The sequence below is a fragment of the Pan paniscus genome, chromosome 15 (assembly GCF_029289425.2).
Source record: "Pan paniscus chromosome 15, NHGRI_mPanPan1-v2.0_pri, whole genome shotgun sequence".
NCBI lineage: Eukaryota > Metazoa > Chordata > Mammalia > Primates > Hominidae > Pan > Pan paniscus.
This window is the reverse complement of record NC_073264.2, coordinates 56,861,725-56,879,945: the sequence shown is the minus strand read 5'-3', so window position 1 is coordinate 56,879,945 and position 18,221 is coordinate 56,861,725. Positions and strand designations below refer to the sequence as shown.

General features: G+C 44.4%; 1 long non-coding RNA gene across 1 annotated transcript in view; it reads right to left on the bottom strand.

Moving 5' to 3' along the window:
- Positions 1-1,288, bottom strand: part of LOC106635478 (uncharacterized) — a 201,765-nt gene extending 200,477 nt beyond the window's left edge. The window contains exon 1 of the long non-coding RNA XR_010109811.1: positions 1,010-1,288. This is a non-coding gene — a long non-coding RNA (uncharacterized LOC106635478). The remainder of the gene's footprint in view (positions 1-1,009) is intronic.
- Between the last annotated feature and the right edge of the window lie 16,933 nt (positions 1,289-18,221).

Below are 18,221 nucleotides of genomic sequence, written 5' to 3'. Positions count from 1 at the left end.
TTCGCCGTTTTTCAACCTGCTGTGGTCTTTTAAAACACATTATGGTGCAGTGCCTTTTAAAGCTGGAAAGGATATAGCCACCCCCCTCACGAATCTGCTTTTCAGGCTTCCTGAACCTGAAGGTGCTGAGTAAGAATGAAGGATGGGGTTGCCCTCAGCACAGGATAAAAGAGCAGCCTGGGGCCCCATGGGGAGGGGAGCACAGGGACCCTTTTCTTACTACTCACAACTCAGCTTCTGCTTGGAGCTTTGCCTAAGCTTTCTTCACAAGCTGTGTGAGAGGAACTGGACCTTGGGGATCTAGGCAGAAACTATTCTAAGGTGAGTGTTAGTTTTTTCATTTACTAATAATCTAATTTTACTGGTCTGTAAATATTCATTGGCTACAGGTCACGAAAGAAAACCACTCTCCCAGATGGTACGCCGACTGGATATTTGTTAAATAGTGTGGAAGCTATTCAATGATTTGCATACTGGCCCCTTAGTAGGTACCTCTCTCCCATCTCATCTGGGATAAAATTCCATAGCCTATTCCCATCCCCTTCAAGATTAAAACTTGAATGATTAAAACAGAAAATACCTATTATCCAACTTGCTCCCGTCTCAACCAAAACCAGCATTTGGAAACACTGTCTTAGAGCTGAGGAAGTGGTCAATTAGCTCAAAAAGGTTGAGTGACTTATCCAAGGTCACCCTGTAAGTTAGAGGTAGCATCCAGTCTAGCAGCATCTAACCCCTTTGGTGAAATGTTCTGCCCTCTAAACCCTACATCCACTGACTTGTCCAAAAGCAGATATAGGAGCCAGAGAAATTCAGTCATTCAGCAAGGTTGATTAAGCACCACTGCGTGCCAGACTCAGTGCCAGCAACTGGGGACACAGTGGAGAACTCAGGAGAGCTACGCTACTGACAAATAACCTGTTCAGCAGGAGACTTTCAGGGGGCACTAAGTGCTAGAAAGGAAATAAACCAGGATGATGTAATAGGGAGTGAGGGAATGGGGACTTACTATGTGGTGATGAGGGAAGGTCTCCATGGGGAGGTGGCATTTAAGCTGAGATGTAAGTGACAAGAGAGAGCCAGTCATGCAAACATCTGGAGGACAAACCATTCCAGGCAGAGGCTGTCAAGCACAGTCCTAAGGCAGGAACACAAGCCAGCATCTGGGGAGAATAGCACACAAAGAGAGAGGGACAGGGAATGATCAGATGGCAGACTGAAGTCAGTAATGCTGACTCTTGTAAGCCATTGAATGGAGTTTGTGTGTTATTCCATGTAAGAAATAGAAAAATTCAATCTCTCTTTCCACCTGCTCCCTGAGTAGCATACACATGTGGTCATGGTCAGAATTTATTCCTCAGTTTTAATTAAAAGACATTACCAAGGTACTAGAACATTGTCACCAGATAATAACTTCCATCAATGATAGAAACACATCTATTTTTCCAAACCAAAGCAATTGATCCTCCTGGCAATATTCAAGGGCACTGACAGCACTTGCACTGGGCACTCTGATTAGTGCAGATTTAATCGGTTTGTCTGAGGGATATCAGTGCAGCTCTCTGACAGTGCCTCTGCAGACCCCCTGGCTGAGATGAATCAAGAACTGGATCAGTTCATCCCAGAGGCACTGAGCTATTATGTTATGAATAAGCTGTCTTCTGACTGGCTCAGGTCACAACGTATGTTTATTAATTTTGTTAGTGAATAAAGCTCATCTACGTTGATTGGATCCAATTGATCAGCCTGGATCCCACGACACATAACAAATGCCACGTTGCGTTGGAATATTTCTGGAACTGACATGTGGCAGGCAGAGAGATTCAAAATGAGCTCATCACCACTGGGTCTCTGACCAAAATAAATAAATAAATAAAGTCAAATTAATGCAGAACAATGGACTGGCCAAACAGCCAGCTGCTGCCTTCCTGCCCCAGCACATTGCCGTTCATCCCTGAAAAGTGTGTCCAATCGGTTATGACAAGATTCTTGAAATACCCGACTGTGTGTAAGCGCAGGAAATCTTAACTCCAGAACCTCAGCTGCCTTCTATTTGGGATAATTATATTCTGTACCTCAAGAATTTCCTCTGCTTTAGGCCTTCAGAAAGATGGTCGCATGGGGTCTCCGTGCCCCCAATCTTAACACCTCACCACAGAAGGACTCAATCATGCTAGTGTTAATCAAAGAGGTTTCCACACATGTGCACACACAAACTATCAGAGCTCAATTTGTTTTTCCCAGACACATGACAATTTTATACCCACCATTAGAAAGGTATGAGCATATTAAATAAAACAATGCTCAATTGGGAAAAAGAAATGTATCATTTGGTTCACTATTGGGCATTCATAGCACAAGTTCATTGGTTTCTGCATCACAAGGGAGCTGATTATGATAGAAGTTTTGCCTGGAGTACAGCACAAATAGGGAGTTGGCCCTATTTTCCGGGCTTTTTGAGCAGGAGGTGGAGGAAGAGGAGCTGTAACGCTGTAGGAATCAGTCACCTGGAGCCAGAAGCAAATCGAGTAGATAGAGGTGGCCCAGCCAGCTGCTGTTTTAAAGACCAGAGTGGCTCGTTTAAAAATTATATATACACATAATATACACGCATATATACATATATTAGACATACATATACATACAGACACCATTATATATATGTATGTATGTATGTATTCAGCACAGAGCAGCTCCTCCCCAAGGGAACCCCACACCCCTCATCCAGCAGGTAGACTTTTTGCCTCTTCTCCTGGGCCATTTGCTCTTTCACAGCAGAGGTTTGACTACTTCCTTCAGTAGTATGAGTTTGGAGACATTGATTCTATCACCAACACAAGCATGATGGCTTTGCCATGGGTCCTAATTTGGATTTCAGAAAATATGGCACTTTTATAGCTTGGGTGCTCATTTTGGTCAAATTTTACTGGCAAAGAAAGATGAGCAGGGTGGGGAGTAGACATGTATGATTCACAGTCTCCCTCCTCCTGGCCCCACGCCAATCCCTCAAGAGGTATCTTGGGGTATCACAATCAAATGCTTGACCTCTAGATTCTGGGTACCCCAGCCAGGTGACATTTAAAACACCTAAGCACTCTTTATTATCGTAATGATTCTGCATCCTATTTGTGTAACAACAGGATATTATAGTGCAGTGCTTTAATCATATCCTTAGATGTTAGGAAGATCAATCTCTAGCATGGCTTCGGATTTGGAGTTTTCTTTTTTCTTTCCTTTTTCCTCTCATGCACTCTTTTTATCATCCATTTCATCTAGCTCTCCTGAAATTTTGAATGTACCCCTCAAAGCTAAGCTGAGATTAGGGAATTTGAAACAGGAGGCTTTCCCTTGTACAAGAGCAAAGAGAGAAACATGAATTTCCCCGGTCACGGCGCAAGCCTGGGGAGTCTTAGGGAATGATGTTAGGCAATAAGGAGAAATCCAGAGGGAAAACTTGTTAAAAAAAAAAAAAAGAAAAGTATGCCTATATGCCAGTAATATTTATTGTAAGTGAATGCAATAAATCTGAAACAAAAAACTGGCAGTAGAAGTTCAATAAGTATGCAGACATCATGGGAAAACGAGGAGATACAGAAGGAAGAAAGGAGCCTGTGGCGTTTCGGAAGCTTCCTGTGGTAGGTATTCAAATACAGGGGCAAAGAACAGCCCTGGGGCACAGGATGACAGATACACATGATGTCAGGGTCAACACAATATTTTTCTGTAAAAGGGAAACTTACTCAGATTTTAAGAAATCAAATTGCTCTATTTTGCTTGGTTAGGTAAAGTAACACTGAAATAGGTCTTACCCTATAAGAATGTCACAGACCACTCAGGGATAGAATATGCTAACTCTAGGAGGTAATTATCTGTTACAGAACATGGTTAATGATTATGTTCAGAAGATGTTAACAATCAGCTCGGAAAAGATTACAGGAGCTTCAAAGGGGTCCCTCTAGACCACATGACTGTAATGTGGCCTGAGGAGCCTGCTCTTAATGCAAATGCTTGCTGTCATGGTGACAGGATAGCACCCCTGTGTTCACCAGCACCACACAAAAGCCCCCTATTTGGGACAATAGCTTTTAGTTCAAGATAGACTGCATAAGTAACCAAATGTGGAAAGTAATATCCCATATGATCTTATCTATCAACTGCTCTGTGAGGACCTGAAGTTCCAAAAGTGATCTAATCCTAGGAAACGTTTGGCACAGAATAAAAGAAACTGAGAAGCCCCCCAAAATTTTTACTCCCTGCAAAACAAACACACACACACACACACACACACACACAGTCTCCATTTTCTGAAATTCATCAGTTACTGCTTGCAGAATTATATTACACTTAGATTTATCATCATTGGATTCTTTGCTAATTCATTCAAAATAAAGGAGATAGCATTTAAAATATTTTGTGACGCCTTAGAGATAAATGCTCACCCTGGGTGGGTGATGATTTATGGGGATCAAGTACTAAAGAATAGGAATTTCATTTATTTTATTGCCTGTTTAACTCCTGGGGGAAGAGACAGCTGGTAAATCATTTTGGTAAGTTAGTAAATTGGGGGGCCTTTGTTTGCTGGGCCCAAGAAAAAACTCACAGGATGGAAAAGTATCCATAGGGTGCCTCCTTCACCCACCCCCTTCTGAGCAGAATTGCTTGCAGAGTATATCAGGAAGAAAGCTGTTCATTCTTTCTTTTAGAAACTCCATGTTAAAAGAAAAAAAAAGCCTTCCGCTTTTTTCCATTGTTTAGCCCTTCTAATCTCTAAATACTTCCTATATTTAACCTAAATCTCTCCTGCTTTCCCATCTTCACAAGTTAATATTAGTCATAATTACTTCTCTTCAACACATGTAGTTTTACCTGGATACAAGCGTAGATATTCTTAGTAGTTCAGTTCAAGAATAGGATTTCCTTGGGATTTCTAGTCAGTTCCTAAAAGAACCTCAGTGAATCTCTATTTCCTCCTCTAAAATAGGAAGACACCACAAGCCCTCAAACAGTCAGTGGGGTAGACATGGACATTTCTTTGCTCTTTTATGTGAACCTTATCAAAACTTAATCATTTGCTGATATTCTAGAGATCAGCACTCATGCACGGTGACATCATTTTGGTGACAAAATAAGTAAAGATAAAAGGTTGTATTATTTTTTCAGAACTATTTTACCCCCAAAATGTTCCATAAATACCCAATGTCTCCTTGCCCTTGTTCTTTTTCTTCTGTGATATGGCCCTCAAGCTAAAACAATAAGGAGAAATATTGCTCAGGAAAAGGGTCCAATCTCCTGCCTGTATCTCTTTTTTTTTTTTCTGAGATGGAGTCCTCGTTCTGTCGCCCAGGCTGGAGTGCAGTGGCACTATCTCAGCTCACTGCAAGCTCCGCCTCCTAGGTTCATGCCATTCTCCTGCCTCGGCCTCCCGAGTAGCTGGGACTACAGGCACCCGCCACCATGCCCGGCTAATTTTTTATATTTTTAGTAGAGACTGGATTTCACCATGTTAGCCAGGATGGTCTCGATCTCCTGACCTCATGATCTGCCTGCCTTGGCCTCCCAAAGTGCTGGGATTACAGGCATGAGCCACCGCGCCCAGCCTCCTGCCTGTATCTCTTGCAGGTCAATTTGCAGGACACCTGCCAGGAGTACTTTGACCACTGATGTGTGTATGTGTGTGTGTGTGTGTGTGTGTAATGGGTCAACATTGTAGTTTAAAATTTTTATATTATTTGCCAACATTTTGTAAGTGGAAAATTCCAATTAAAAGTCTAGATTTCAGACTTTTCTTTAAAAATGTGAAGATCCAGCCACAACTGCCCATAGAGCACAAGTGGAGATAGACAGCAACTACCCCTGTAATGGGGCCTCACTCTCCATTTTCCCTCAGTCCTCACCAGTCCCTACTATGGGACACCCAGCCCCTTAACTCATGTTACCTGCCTTTTTTTTTTTTTTTTTTTTTTTGGCAACTATTACTTTATTCTAGCTTGAGATAGGCCTTCACACCCAGTTAGAATAAACTTTCCAAATACAAGCTTCATTTTCTTATGCTGTGAAATTTGGGGGCTGCTTATTGTCCAAAAGATGTGTCCTAGTGGGAATTAAGTAGTCAGCACTTCCCCTCCCCAAGGGCTTCTAACAAAGGGACAGATTTCAAAGGAGTCTCCATTATGGAGAATTAGCATAAGAGGGCATTTCCTCTCTTTGACAGTCCTCTTTGACCCTCTGTCTACCCACAGACTGTCCTTTTCTGTGGCTGAGAATCCTTATCTCAGCAGCTGAGAGGGGACAAGACCCTTGTTCCAATCAAATCATCTCAGAGCATCCCTCTAGTCCAACCCACCTCTTTTCTCCCTGGGCTTGTTGAAGGGCAGGTAGCTTCTGAATGGAGAGTGCTAGGCCTACAGGGCTCTCAGGAAACCAAAGTGTCATGATAACCCATGTAGGAAACTGACTACATCATTAAAGAGTGTAGAGAGGAGAGGAATCCTACTGGCGACCTTCCAGAGATATCCAGCAGGCCCTGAAGAAACACTTGTTGACTGAATAGCAATAAGCCCTCATGGACAGGACACAAAGAACCAGGCAAGAGAGTTTCTGCTTCCTAATGTAAGTACTTAGTACTTATTTTCTGTTGTAGCCCAGGCATGAGACAAGCACTTCTTGTGATTACTTTCATTTACTCCTGGAGTGGCTTAAAGATGGCTGCAATTTTTTTTTTCCTGGGATCTGAGCTAGTCCTGACAGTGGCTGCAGAAGTGATCCTGTGCAGCTCCCAAGACTTGTCTGTGCTTAGAACATTCCCTCTTGGAACCCAAGAAGTGCACATGCTCTGCTGTGAAAACATCAAGCCACAGAGAGAGGCCATGTGGAAGACAGCAAGGTGCTCCTGACAGCCAGCACCAACTGGCAGCCACGTGAGTGACAAAGGACACTGCCTTGGATGTACCGCCACCCAGCCTACAGATGACTGCAGCCACCGATGACACCACTGGAGTGGAAGACCTGCCCAACTGTTGTTGCTTTAAGCCACTAAATTTGGTGATTGGTCACCTGACAGTAGGTAATTAGAACAACTGCTTATAACTGTGTGGGGTGCACGCTAGTATCAGCTCTATTTTACAGATGACGAGACTGAGGCACAAAGAGGCTAAGTCACCACGTTCATAGTGCCGGTAGAACCAGATTTCAAACTCACATCTGTCTATCTCCAAAGCCCATATTCATAGCCTCCATCATACACTATCTCAAAGAACTTGCGATTTACTGGCAGCCACAAAAAAACACGTCAGAAAACTCAAGCATATGCACAATCCTTTTTTCTGAGTCTTGGTAATCTCTCAGGAGCTGGGGAGTCAGAATTATCTCAGACTATTCTGGAAGGAAACAGAGAAAACAGCTTTGCCTGATTTAAAAAGAAAAAAAAATACGGAGGTAACACCATCTAATGCTGATCACATAAAAAGTCCCTGCTACTCTCAAGCACGGGTGGACAAACTATAGCCTGGGGGCCCAAATCCCATCCACTGCCTCTTTTTGTAAAGTCGTATTAGAACATAGCCATATCCAATATTTACATATGGTCCATAACTACTTTTCCTCTATGTGGCAGAGTTGAGTAGCTGAGGCAGAGATAGTAGGGGCCCCTGGTGCCTAAAATGAAGTTCACCAATCCCCTACTCTAAGCCAATGGCTATCAAACTTAAGCATGCATCAGAATCACCCAGAAGGAGTGTAGAACACACATTCCCGGGCCCCACTCTCAGAGTTTCTGATTCAGTAGGTCTGGAATGGGGTCCAACAATTTGTATGTCTAATAAGTTTCCAGGTATGGTAGGCAGCTCTAAAATAAGCCTCTTGCATAAGGCACGCAATCATCTGCACTCCTACATCAGCCTTCCCTGATGTAGACTGAACTTACTTCTAACGCATAGAATATGGCAGAAGAATGTCAGTTCCAAGCATATGTTCTCCAAAGACTGTAGCTTCCATCTCATGTGCTTTCTCACCCTCTCTGAACGTTTGCCCTGTGGGAAGCCATGCTATAAGACAGACATATGTAGAGGCTCATGCCATGAGAAACTGAGGCCCAACAACAACCACATGCATGAACTTGGAAGTGGATCTCCCTCCCAAACTGAGTCAAGCCTTCAGATGAGATCTCCACCCCTGCCGATAGCTTGACAGCAACCTCATGAGACATCTTGAGCCTGAGGCTCCCAGCTAAGCCATGCCCAGATTCCTGAGCCACAGAAACTGTGAGATAAGAAATGTTTGTTGTTTAAGTCACTAAGTCTTAGAGTAACTTGTTAAGCAAGAATAAGTAACACACACCAGTTGATGCTGAGGCTGCTGGTCCAAGGACCACACTTTGAAAACCTTGGCTGTAATGGAACAGCTGCTTCTTCAGTCTTCTGACTTGATGGGGCAGGGAAATACTGAGTTTTAATACTTCTGAGTTCCACAGTGTTAGTGGAACATCCTTCTAGACTCTGTCCACCAGGTCAATGGCAGAAATAAGTTGGATACCTTGTCCCCAGTCACCACAGAGCCCCCTTCTCTGCAGGTTGAATGATGGAGGTAAGGCTGTTCCTCGCACAGCCTCCACTGCCCATAGCTGCAGGAGTGTCCAGAGATCAGAGCTCTCAATTATAAGGAAAGACATGGGCAATAGCTGCTTGAGAGCACAGCAAAGTCAGGGCCCAGAAAGCCTGAGGGGTGGAAAAAGTTTATTCCTCTGGAAGCCCTCATTATCACTTCCTTACTCCATCCTGGTAAGTAGCCTCTGGGGCCTGTCTTATGTGTCATTTATTCTCTGGATTTAGTTACCAGTGAATCCACAGGGAGGTGCCAGCCAGTTCTTAGGTGCATTCCACAAGGGCAGAGATTTTGGCCTGTTCTGTTCAATGATACCTACAAGTACCTAGACCTGAGACTGGCATATAGAAGGTGCTTAGTGAATAATTATTGAATTTAAGTATGATTTATTTATTTATTTATTTTTCACCCAGGCTGGAGTGCAGTGGCAAACTCTCAGCTTACTGCAACCTCCGCCTCACAGGCTTAAACCATTCTCCCACTTCATCCTGCCTAGTAGCTGGGACCACAGGCACACACCACTACGCCTGGCTAGTTTTTGTATTTTTTGTAGAGATGGGGTTTGCCATGTTGCCCAGGCTGGTCTCAAACTCCCCGGTTCAAGTAATTCACCCACCTCAGCCTCCCAAAGTGCTGGGATTACAGGCGTGAGCCGCACCCAACCAAATTTAAGCCAAATTTAAGAATTTGAGAGACAGCCCGAATTAGCTTAGCCAAGCCTCGTGCACTGTGGAGGTGGGGGCTGGCACAAGTGTGCCACCCTTGGGCCACACTACCACCAGGGTGTTCAAGGAAGAGGCCACCTCTTATCCTCTGCAAGGAGACAGGTACACAAAGATTCTGTGGGTCATCTCTGTAAAGCTTTAATTCAGAGGCCTTAGACATGGACTGTCTGGGTTCAAGAGATACCAAGGAGCTGGAAACACCAGTGGGGTTCTTTGGTGACTGGGGCCAAAGTGTCTGGTGCCAGGAAGCAGAATATACAAACTGGTATGCTTTTGTGCATATAGCAACTAGCCTGAGGCCTCATTCTACCAGCTTCAGAGAGAAATAAATCATGTTTGTTTAACAAACGCAGTGAAAGAATGCCCTGGCACAATGCCTGACACCCAGTAAGCACTTAATAAATGTTTATCGAATGAATGAAAGAGATCTTAAGCACAGCAATACATTTCTTGGCTGCAAATGGGGGAAAGGTAAAAATCAGACTTGTGAAACCATATGCCCTCCCCTCCTCCCCATAACCCCCACCCACAGAACAGCAGAAAGGAAAGTAAAGAATCGTATCTTTGGAGCAAGAGGAAGAAGCCATCTCTGCTTTGCAGCTTGGGTCAAAGCACGTCACCTCTCTGGGCTGCAGCTGTTTCATTTGTAAAAGGGAAAGTCTGGGCTTGGTGATCTCCAGGTCTCCTTCCAGCACTGAGGTCCTGTGGCTCTGTGCTTCCCCAAGGCACTGTCCCTCAAACCTAATTACATGGTTTGCCTGTAAAAGGAGCGCCTTGATCAGGGCAGAAACAATGAGGAGCAGCCATTGTCATTCAAATCCTGGAACTGAGCTTTCTCTCAAGGTACGTTTAGAACATTCCCTCTTGGAACCCAGACGCCATGCTCTGCTGTGAAAATATCAGACACCACACTCCCCCCTGGAAGTCCTTGGACAATAGCTGTGACCACCAGTTACGACAAGAATGCTATCGAAGGGGGTTTGGCATGGACAAGTTGTGCCCTGCTTGACTTATGGGGTCCTTCTAAATATGAACGATTCTAGTTTTTCATCAACCTATATAAAGTAAAAATTATGGTATTTATGAAAACACCGAATTTATGGTATTTATGAAACTACTGGCTTGGGTGAGGAGCCCAGTTGCTCCTTTTATGAAAGGAGCAGATACTCCTCTCCAGAGCTGATGATTTAGGAGCACTGAGAAGAGGGTGCAGAGGAGAAGGTTCTGGTGAAAAGATGCCCGCCTTTTTGAGTTTTAATTTTTTATGCTCACAATGTGGGAAAACCACTCTCCAAGGGCAGTGGTAATGGGGAAAGAGCAGCAAGCTTAGTACTATGTGGAATTCCTCCATGACCTCTAGCTGCTGGGGGTGGGAGCAGCTGGTATTTAAGAAACCTGAGTTTTCCACATGAGGGGCAGAAAAAGGTGCAGAGAGAGCAGGCTTTTTTTGTGTCCCCTTCTTGTTTCTTTCCAATTGTGCAGACCGTAGAAAATGCCCTTCTGAAAAGAGCAAGAGGAAGATGTGGAAAAAGAAGTTTTTTAACTTCTTTCCAAAAAAAAAAGTATTAAATTATGTTTTTGTGAAAAAGAAAAACACTTATTTTCAATGTCTGTAGTATTTGTGGCCAACATCAAGAACCTTGGTGAAAAGAGAGCAAACAAATCAAAATCCATGCCAAGGAACTGCAGGGATATTAAAAGATGTCGCATTCTTCAAGATAGTTTTAGGAACAATTTATTGCAGGACTCCTCAGAGCCCTTAAGGTACAAGTGGGTATTGTGACTTTTATCCTCTGGAGTGTAGCATTTTCAGAAGACACCTTGGGAAACACGCTTAGGAGTGACAACACACTTTTCTTATTAGAATCCAAATCATGGCTGGGCGCAATGGCTTACGCCTGTAATCCCAGCGCTTTGGGAGGCCGAGGCAGGCGGATCACTTGAGGTCAGGAGTTTGAGATCAGCCTGGCCAATATGGTGAAACCCCGTCTCTACTAAAAATACAAAAATTAGTAGGGCGTGTGGCAGGTGCCTGTAATCCCAGCTACTTAGGAGGCTGAAGCAAGAGAATTGCTTGAACCCGGGAAGCAGAGGTTGCAGTGAGCCAAGATCACGCCATTGCACTCCGGCCTGGGCATCACATTGCAGCGAGACACTGTCTCAAAAAAAAAAAAAAGAAAGAAAAAGAAAATCATGCAAATGAAAAGAATTATCCTCTGTAGTTTCAGAAGGCAAAACAAGATCAACACATGTTTAAAAATTATTCCTTTGGGAAACAAATCAATATGCCAAAGGGACATCTGCACGCCCATGTTCACTGCAGCACTATTCACAACAGCCAAGATGTGGAAACAAACCTAAGAGTGTCTCCACAGATGAATGGATTATTCGGTGTGGTAGAGAGACACAGTAGAATACTATTTAGCTTTAAAAAAAAAAAACAGGGAATTCTGTCATTTGCAACAATATGGATGAAACTAGAGGACATTATGTTAAGTGAAATAAGCCAGGCACAGAGAGACAAATCTTGCATTATCTCACTTAAATGTGGAATCGTAAGAAGTCAGACTCATAGAAGTAGAGAGGAGAATGGTGGTTGCCAGAGGCTGGGGTGGGAGGGGGGCTGAACAGGGAAAGGGGAGACATCAGTCAATGGGTATAAAGTTTCAGACAAGCAGAATAAGTACTGGTGATCTACTGCATGTCAGGGTGACTACAGTTAATAATAATGTCTTGTATATTTCAAAATAGCTAGAAGAGAGGATTTTAAATGTTCTCAACACAAAGAAATGATAAATATTTGAGGTAATGGATATGCTAGTTACTCTGATTTGATCATTCCACAATGTATTCATGTATGGAAATATTACTTTATACTCATAAATGTATACAATATTATTTGTCAATTAAAAATGAAATAAAACTAAAAATTATTTCTTTGGGAGACTGAAATTTAAAACACAGTTTGAAGATTGAACCCTTGTGTGCACAAAAGATCTGGGCTTGATATATTGAAAGATCTGGGCTTGATATGTTGATACACTGGCTAACAATAGCAGCTATTCCCAAATAAGAAAGTCCACCTTCAGGAGGATGGAATAACTTGTCTCTGGAATAATAACAGCCACCTTGGGGATGGAATGTTTGTTATTTGCTCTGTGCTAAATATCTGTATTTATATAGATGCGGGTATAGATATATAAATATATATGTATGCATATTATTTGTATATGGACTTATGTTTATATCTGTTTTTTCTATTTAACGCTTACGGCCTTATGTAAGCAGACACTGCAATTATCCCCATTTTGTGGAGAAAAATACTAAGGCTAAAGAACATGGCACACCTTGCCCGAGACTATGCATAAATTGCTCAGCCAGGATTCAAAGGCAGGCAGGCCACCCACCGAGCCCCACTCTTCACCATGACACCACACTGCCCCCTGGAAGTCCTTGGACAATACCTGTGACCACCGGTCACAACAAGGATGCTATCAAAGGGGATTTGGCGTGGACACGGTGTGCTCTGCTTGACTTACGGGGTCCTTCTAAATATGAACAATTCTAGTTTTTCATCAACCTCTATGAAGTAAAAATTATGGTATTTATGAAAACACTGAACTTAATTTTTAAAGTATTAGTGACTGCTATGTGCCGAGCATTGTAAAGAGTGCAGTTGGTAAGAGTTAAGGGAATTTAAAATGTTGAAGGTGCTTTCTGCCTTTGAGAAGATTATGGTCCCATAAGAGATGAGAGGACACATAGGAAGCCACAAGACACCATGGGGCCTGCACAGCTGCATTTCCTAAAAGCGAGTCAGTTGCTGCAAGCACCCCAGGTCTGTGTGGGCTGCAGCCTCCCCCACAGTGTTGCTGTCTGCTTGACAAGATTTCACAAGACACCTGTGATGGGTATTGATCATTTGGGGCTGCCTGGCATCTTTACTTTCTTCCCATGTTTGTAAGAATGCTGGTGAGAGGCAGTAAACACCAGGTGCTTGTGCAACGTCAGACTCCAATTGCCAACTCCTCTTACTCAATGCCTGAGGGCTTGCTCTGGCCTGCAGAGCCCACTTTGCAGGACAAGCAGAGAATGCCAGGGATGTACACTTTACCTCCCTACCCAGCAGACCCTCAGCCAATGACTGCCAAGAGTTGATGGGTAAATAGCCTAGACCCCCCACCATGCCTCTCAGTGGGATAACCCTGAGGCACATGGCCTACACTGTCTTTCAGAATCCCAGGCAGGATTAAGCTGGAGTTGCTCACAGGGGAACTTGCTTGATAACAAACCCTTTATTGTTTCACTCCCTTCCCTATCTGACTTCCCCACTCCCCTACCAGTGTTTCCTTGAATTACCTCCCAAATAAGCCACTCACACTCAATTCCTTGTTTCAGGGTTGCTCCAGGGGAAACCCACGCTAAGGTACTTGATCTCCCAGATCCTGGCAACCAGGGCCTACAGCTTAAGTCCATAGGACCTAAATGCTTCTATCTGAGACTTTCACCCTGGAGCAAGTAAAGAATTAAAAAACAGTCTAGAAGTCATTCTAAGGCCACCAGCAAGGGCCTCCAGTGCCCAGTAGGGTGGTAGCACTGGCATCAGCTGCAGAATTCAGTGGGCCGCCATGGGGTATAAGCTCCTCACCAGGTCATTCCTAGGCATTACTCTGACTGTAATCCACCTGATCTGTTACAATACATTTGTTTCTACTTACATTACGCAGAGTTGGATTATCTTATCTGCATCCAAGGAGTTAACAAAATCGAGACCTCCATTCTTGCATAATGGTGCCTGGACTTGGTCCTCTATGGGGAATTTTAGAGCTGAAATTTTATTCTTATAGTTTTAGAGTTGAAAAGGACATTTGAGGTCACCCAGTATAGTTCCTTTCTTCATGGATGAGAAAATTGAGGCCCAAAAAGGTTAAGGGACTTATTTAAGGTCACAGAAGTAGGTAGAGGCAAGACCCAGATTTGGGGCCATAATGGTTGATGGCAAAGCACTTCGAAGGCAAGTATGTGTGTTTGAGGCCCCACTTGCTGCTTGCATGATTTGGGAAGTCATTTGAGTTGTCCAAGCCCTCGCTTTCTCATCAACATAAAGTTGTGAGGATCAAGTGAGACGATCTACATAAAACATTCAACAGGGCATTCATTAGGATGCTTTCGGCTCTAAATAACAGAAGACCCAACTAAAAGTATCATGAAAAATATCTATAAGGAACTTATTATCTCCCAGAACGAGAAGTTCCAAAGCTGTTAAGCAGTGTCTTTTAATGTCATTAAGGACTCAGATACTCACCATCATTCTGCTGTGCCATCTTCAACACAGCTTCTGAATGGATACAAGATGGCAGAAGATGCTCCAAGCAGCACAACCCCATGGAGCAACAACCAGCAGGAGAGCAGGAGGGCAGATTGTCCCGAGATGCTGCTTACACCGAGGAGGAAAACCTTGCCCAGAAGCCCCTTATGTGTCATTGGCAAGGTTACATTACATCTCCATGCTAAGTCAATTCCCCACCACAGAAATCCAGGGAGCATGGTTGAATTAGACCAAGGCAATGTGCTCCTCCTAACACTGGGATACAGTCACCTTCCCGAAACACAAAACCAGGGAGAAGGAAGGTTGGCATGGAACAGCTGCTAGATAGAGAAGCAACAATGTAGACTGCAGTTGCCAGGTGCTCAGAAGGTGCTGAAGAAATGCTAAGTATTTTTATTGCAGTGGGCTTTTCTTTCTACTGTACAAATGCAACTGTGCTTTGGTTTAAGGCTGCTTGTCCTCAAAAGGTAAAATTCTCCAGGAGTATAAGTAACACTGTCTTAACAGTCATTTTTTTACTTTACTAGAGAGGGAAATTTTGTGAAAGGGAAAGGTGGCTGTGGAGCTGCGAGAATAGATGGAAGAATGAAGAAAGAAGGCAAGACAGGCAGAAACAAGGGCCTCGTGGAGCTAGAAGCCAACTTCACAGAGATCATAATTTTGCCTAGGGCCTGCTCCAAGCTGGGCTTTAAAGAATAGATTTTATACTTGCACTATTCCTCATGAAATCCAAAGTCCCACTTGTACTAAGAGACTTTTAAGCAAAGGGCAAGTCAGAAAACAAATCCTGTTAGAGCCTCTTCTAATTGCTGTGTCTCTTGGTGCACTTTACAGAGGGCAGAGGCCTTGTCTAACTTGTTTTGTCTACCCCGAAGCGGCCGATCCTGAGTGCAGCAGATGCTCAGGGCAGGAAATGGCCTATCCAGACTTGCCCAGGTTCCATCACAAATGCAAATCTTGACCCTCAATGAGTATCTTTCACCTTTCAAGTTCCTCACCTGGAAAATGGGCTGTGACCTTGGTTTCCTAGTGCCGCCAAGTGAGAAATACCTCCTTCTTCAAGGAAGAATCAGATGAGGAAGAAGAATACTGCTCTTGGTGCTCTCAGCTAAAGAGTGTCATCCAAAAGGCCCCAGGATGGCTACATGGTAGAAAGGAGAGCTTGATTGGCAATACAGTTTGCAAACTAGGAAGAGAAAGTCTCCAGTGCAGAGCAAAGGTCCTTTCTCTTCAAAGAGGGGAAGAACAGGTTGGGTTTTATGCCTCACAGGGTCTGTATCATACATATTCAGTAGGTTTGGAGGGAAAGCTTCACATATTTATGAGGGGAGCCAAACAGATGCATAATGGGTAAACATATACATAGCATACATCCCGTGTTCACTTTGGAGTGGGGTTTTATCATTAACACAAGGTGGACTTTGGCTCTTTATGCTGAAAGATGAACTATAAGACATAAAGTCAGTGTGTGTGCAGCCTCTATCAGCTGGCTGAAACTGGTTTAAGGTCTGCAGTGGCTTATCAGAAAAGAATGTCTGCAAGGCTGGTCCTCTGTCCAGTCAGAGTTGTAGTGGTCTGGGAGGTAGATCAGGTTTAGGAGGGGTCTGACAATTTACCTGCTAGTTCCTCTTGTTAGGGAGTTTTCCAAGAGCGTGGTTTTTCCTATAGCCATAGGAATTTAGGAAGTTGGCATGCCAGTCAAGCACTGAACCCTCTACCCACAGGTAACTTTTGTTTCCTTAACCCTAGGGTCCCTCTTAGTTGATAAAGTGGCATCTCTTTTGCTCCTCAGATCACAGGGGAAGCACAGAGTCCTCTACTTCAGGTCCCTCCAGTCACAGGAACCCATATTTCAGCCTGGATGCATGGTGGCTTCACTGCAACGACCCTGGAGGACCCTGGGACTCCACAACAGTACATCATGTGCCATCTGGGACAGGAAAGCTGCTGGGCACTACAGCCGACCCCTCCTTCTCTCAGGGGCCTCGAGACCACTTGTCCTCACAGGCCAGTGTCCACAGCTTTCTCCTCAGCTTCACCTGATGCCCGTCTCATCAGGATCTTTCGGCCTTAGTGTTTTCTGCTTACAAGCAACTTCCTGAGACTTCTAACTGGAACATTCCCAGAGACGGAATCTGACGGAGCTTGCCCTCTGGCCAGTCCGCGAATAAGGAACCCCCTTAGGTGCAGAATAGCGGAGTTTAGGCAGTGCGAGGTCATGTTGTGTTTGCCTACATGAAAGGGCCTCTGAGTACAAGCAGAGTCTCACCCTACAGGGGTGGGGAGAGGGGAAGCCAGCTCAGAGTGTATCTGGGAGAGGGCAAAAGAGAGAGACTGAGAATTTACTCAGGAGTATTTTGCCAGAAGTGGAGAGATAGTCCCCTGGCCCTCTCTAAGACAGAGATGGTCTGGGAATGCCGAACATGGAGTGAGATCTAAGGGATAGTGTTTTGTGGTTTTGTTGTTGTTGTTGTTTTTGAGACAGAGTCTCGCTCTGTCACCCAGGCTGGAGTGTGGTGGTGCAATCTCGGCTCACTGCAGCCTCCACCTCCCAGGTTCAAGTAATTCTCCTGCCTCAGCCTCCAGAGGAGTTGGGATTACAGGCACGCACCACCACACCCACCTAATTTTTGTATTTTTAGTAGAGACAGGTTTTCACCATGTTGGCCAGGCTGGTCTTGAACTCCTGACCTCAGGTGATCCACCCGCCTCAGCCTCCCAGAGTGCTGGGATTATAGGTGTGAGCCACTGCACCCGGCCAAGGATAGCATTTGTGAAGGCCCCAGAATCAGTTTGCCTCCTTCCTCCTCATTGACACCCCACATGCAGGGTTTTACTGCTAATCACAAGAAAACAAAATAACAAAGGTGGGACATTGCAAAGGCCACAGAAGCTTCTGAAAGTCTGAAGAGCCAGTCTCCCTTCTGACTTGGCCGATGAGAATCTCTCTGAGCTTTCCCTTTCCCCTTACATTCCTTAGACTGGAAGTCAAATGTTTCTCTGTCTTGAGTCACAGAATTATAGACACAAAAAGGGAAAAGAGTTGTAAATTAGCACATCTTCTAATTTTCAGATGCAGAATCCGAGACCCAAAGAAGCCATGCGACAAGCCTGTTTGTGGGAACTTGTGTTAGAATCAAGTCTCTGGCCTAGCTACCCAGTGTGCCCTGGGACCTCTCCATAGCTGCCCAGAGGGAGCCTCTGAGTCACAGCTGGTGGGTGACAGCATGTAAGTGACAGGAGTCTTCCCAGACACCACACATGGCCAGCCTGGAGGGTCCCCAAACTTCCATATCCCCACAGCCTCTGTGAATGGGAGCAGTAGCATTCTGGCTGGTGGGGAACACCTGGAGGTAAACAGAGAAAGACAGGGGCTGCCACCCACTTTCCTTAGCTAGCCAGCAATTTGAGAAACTCAAGCAAGTTACCCTGCCTGTGGTGTGAAATGATATTACTGTCACTTCTGAAAGGGTGCCGGCCAAAATCACTATTCATAGAAAATGCATCAAGATAGGGTTATAAGTTACAAAGATGGCTGGGTGGGATGGCTCATACCTGTAATCTCAGCA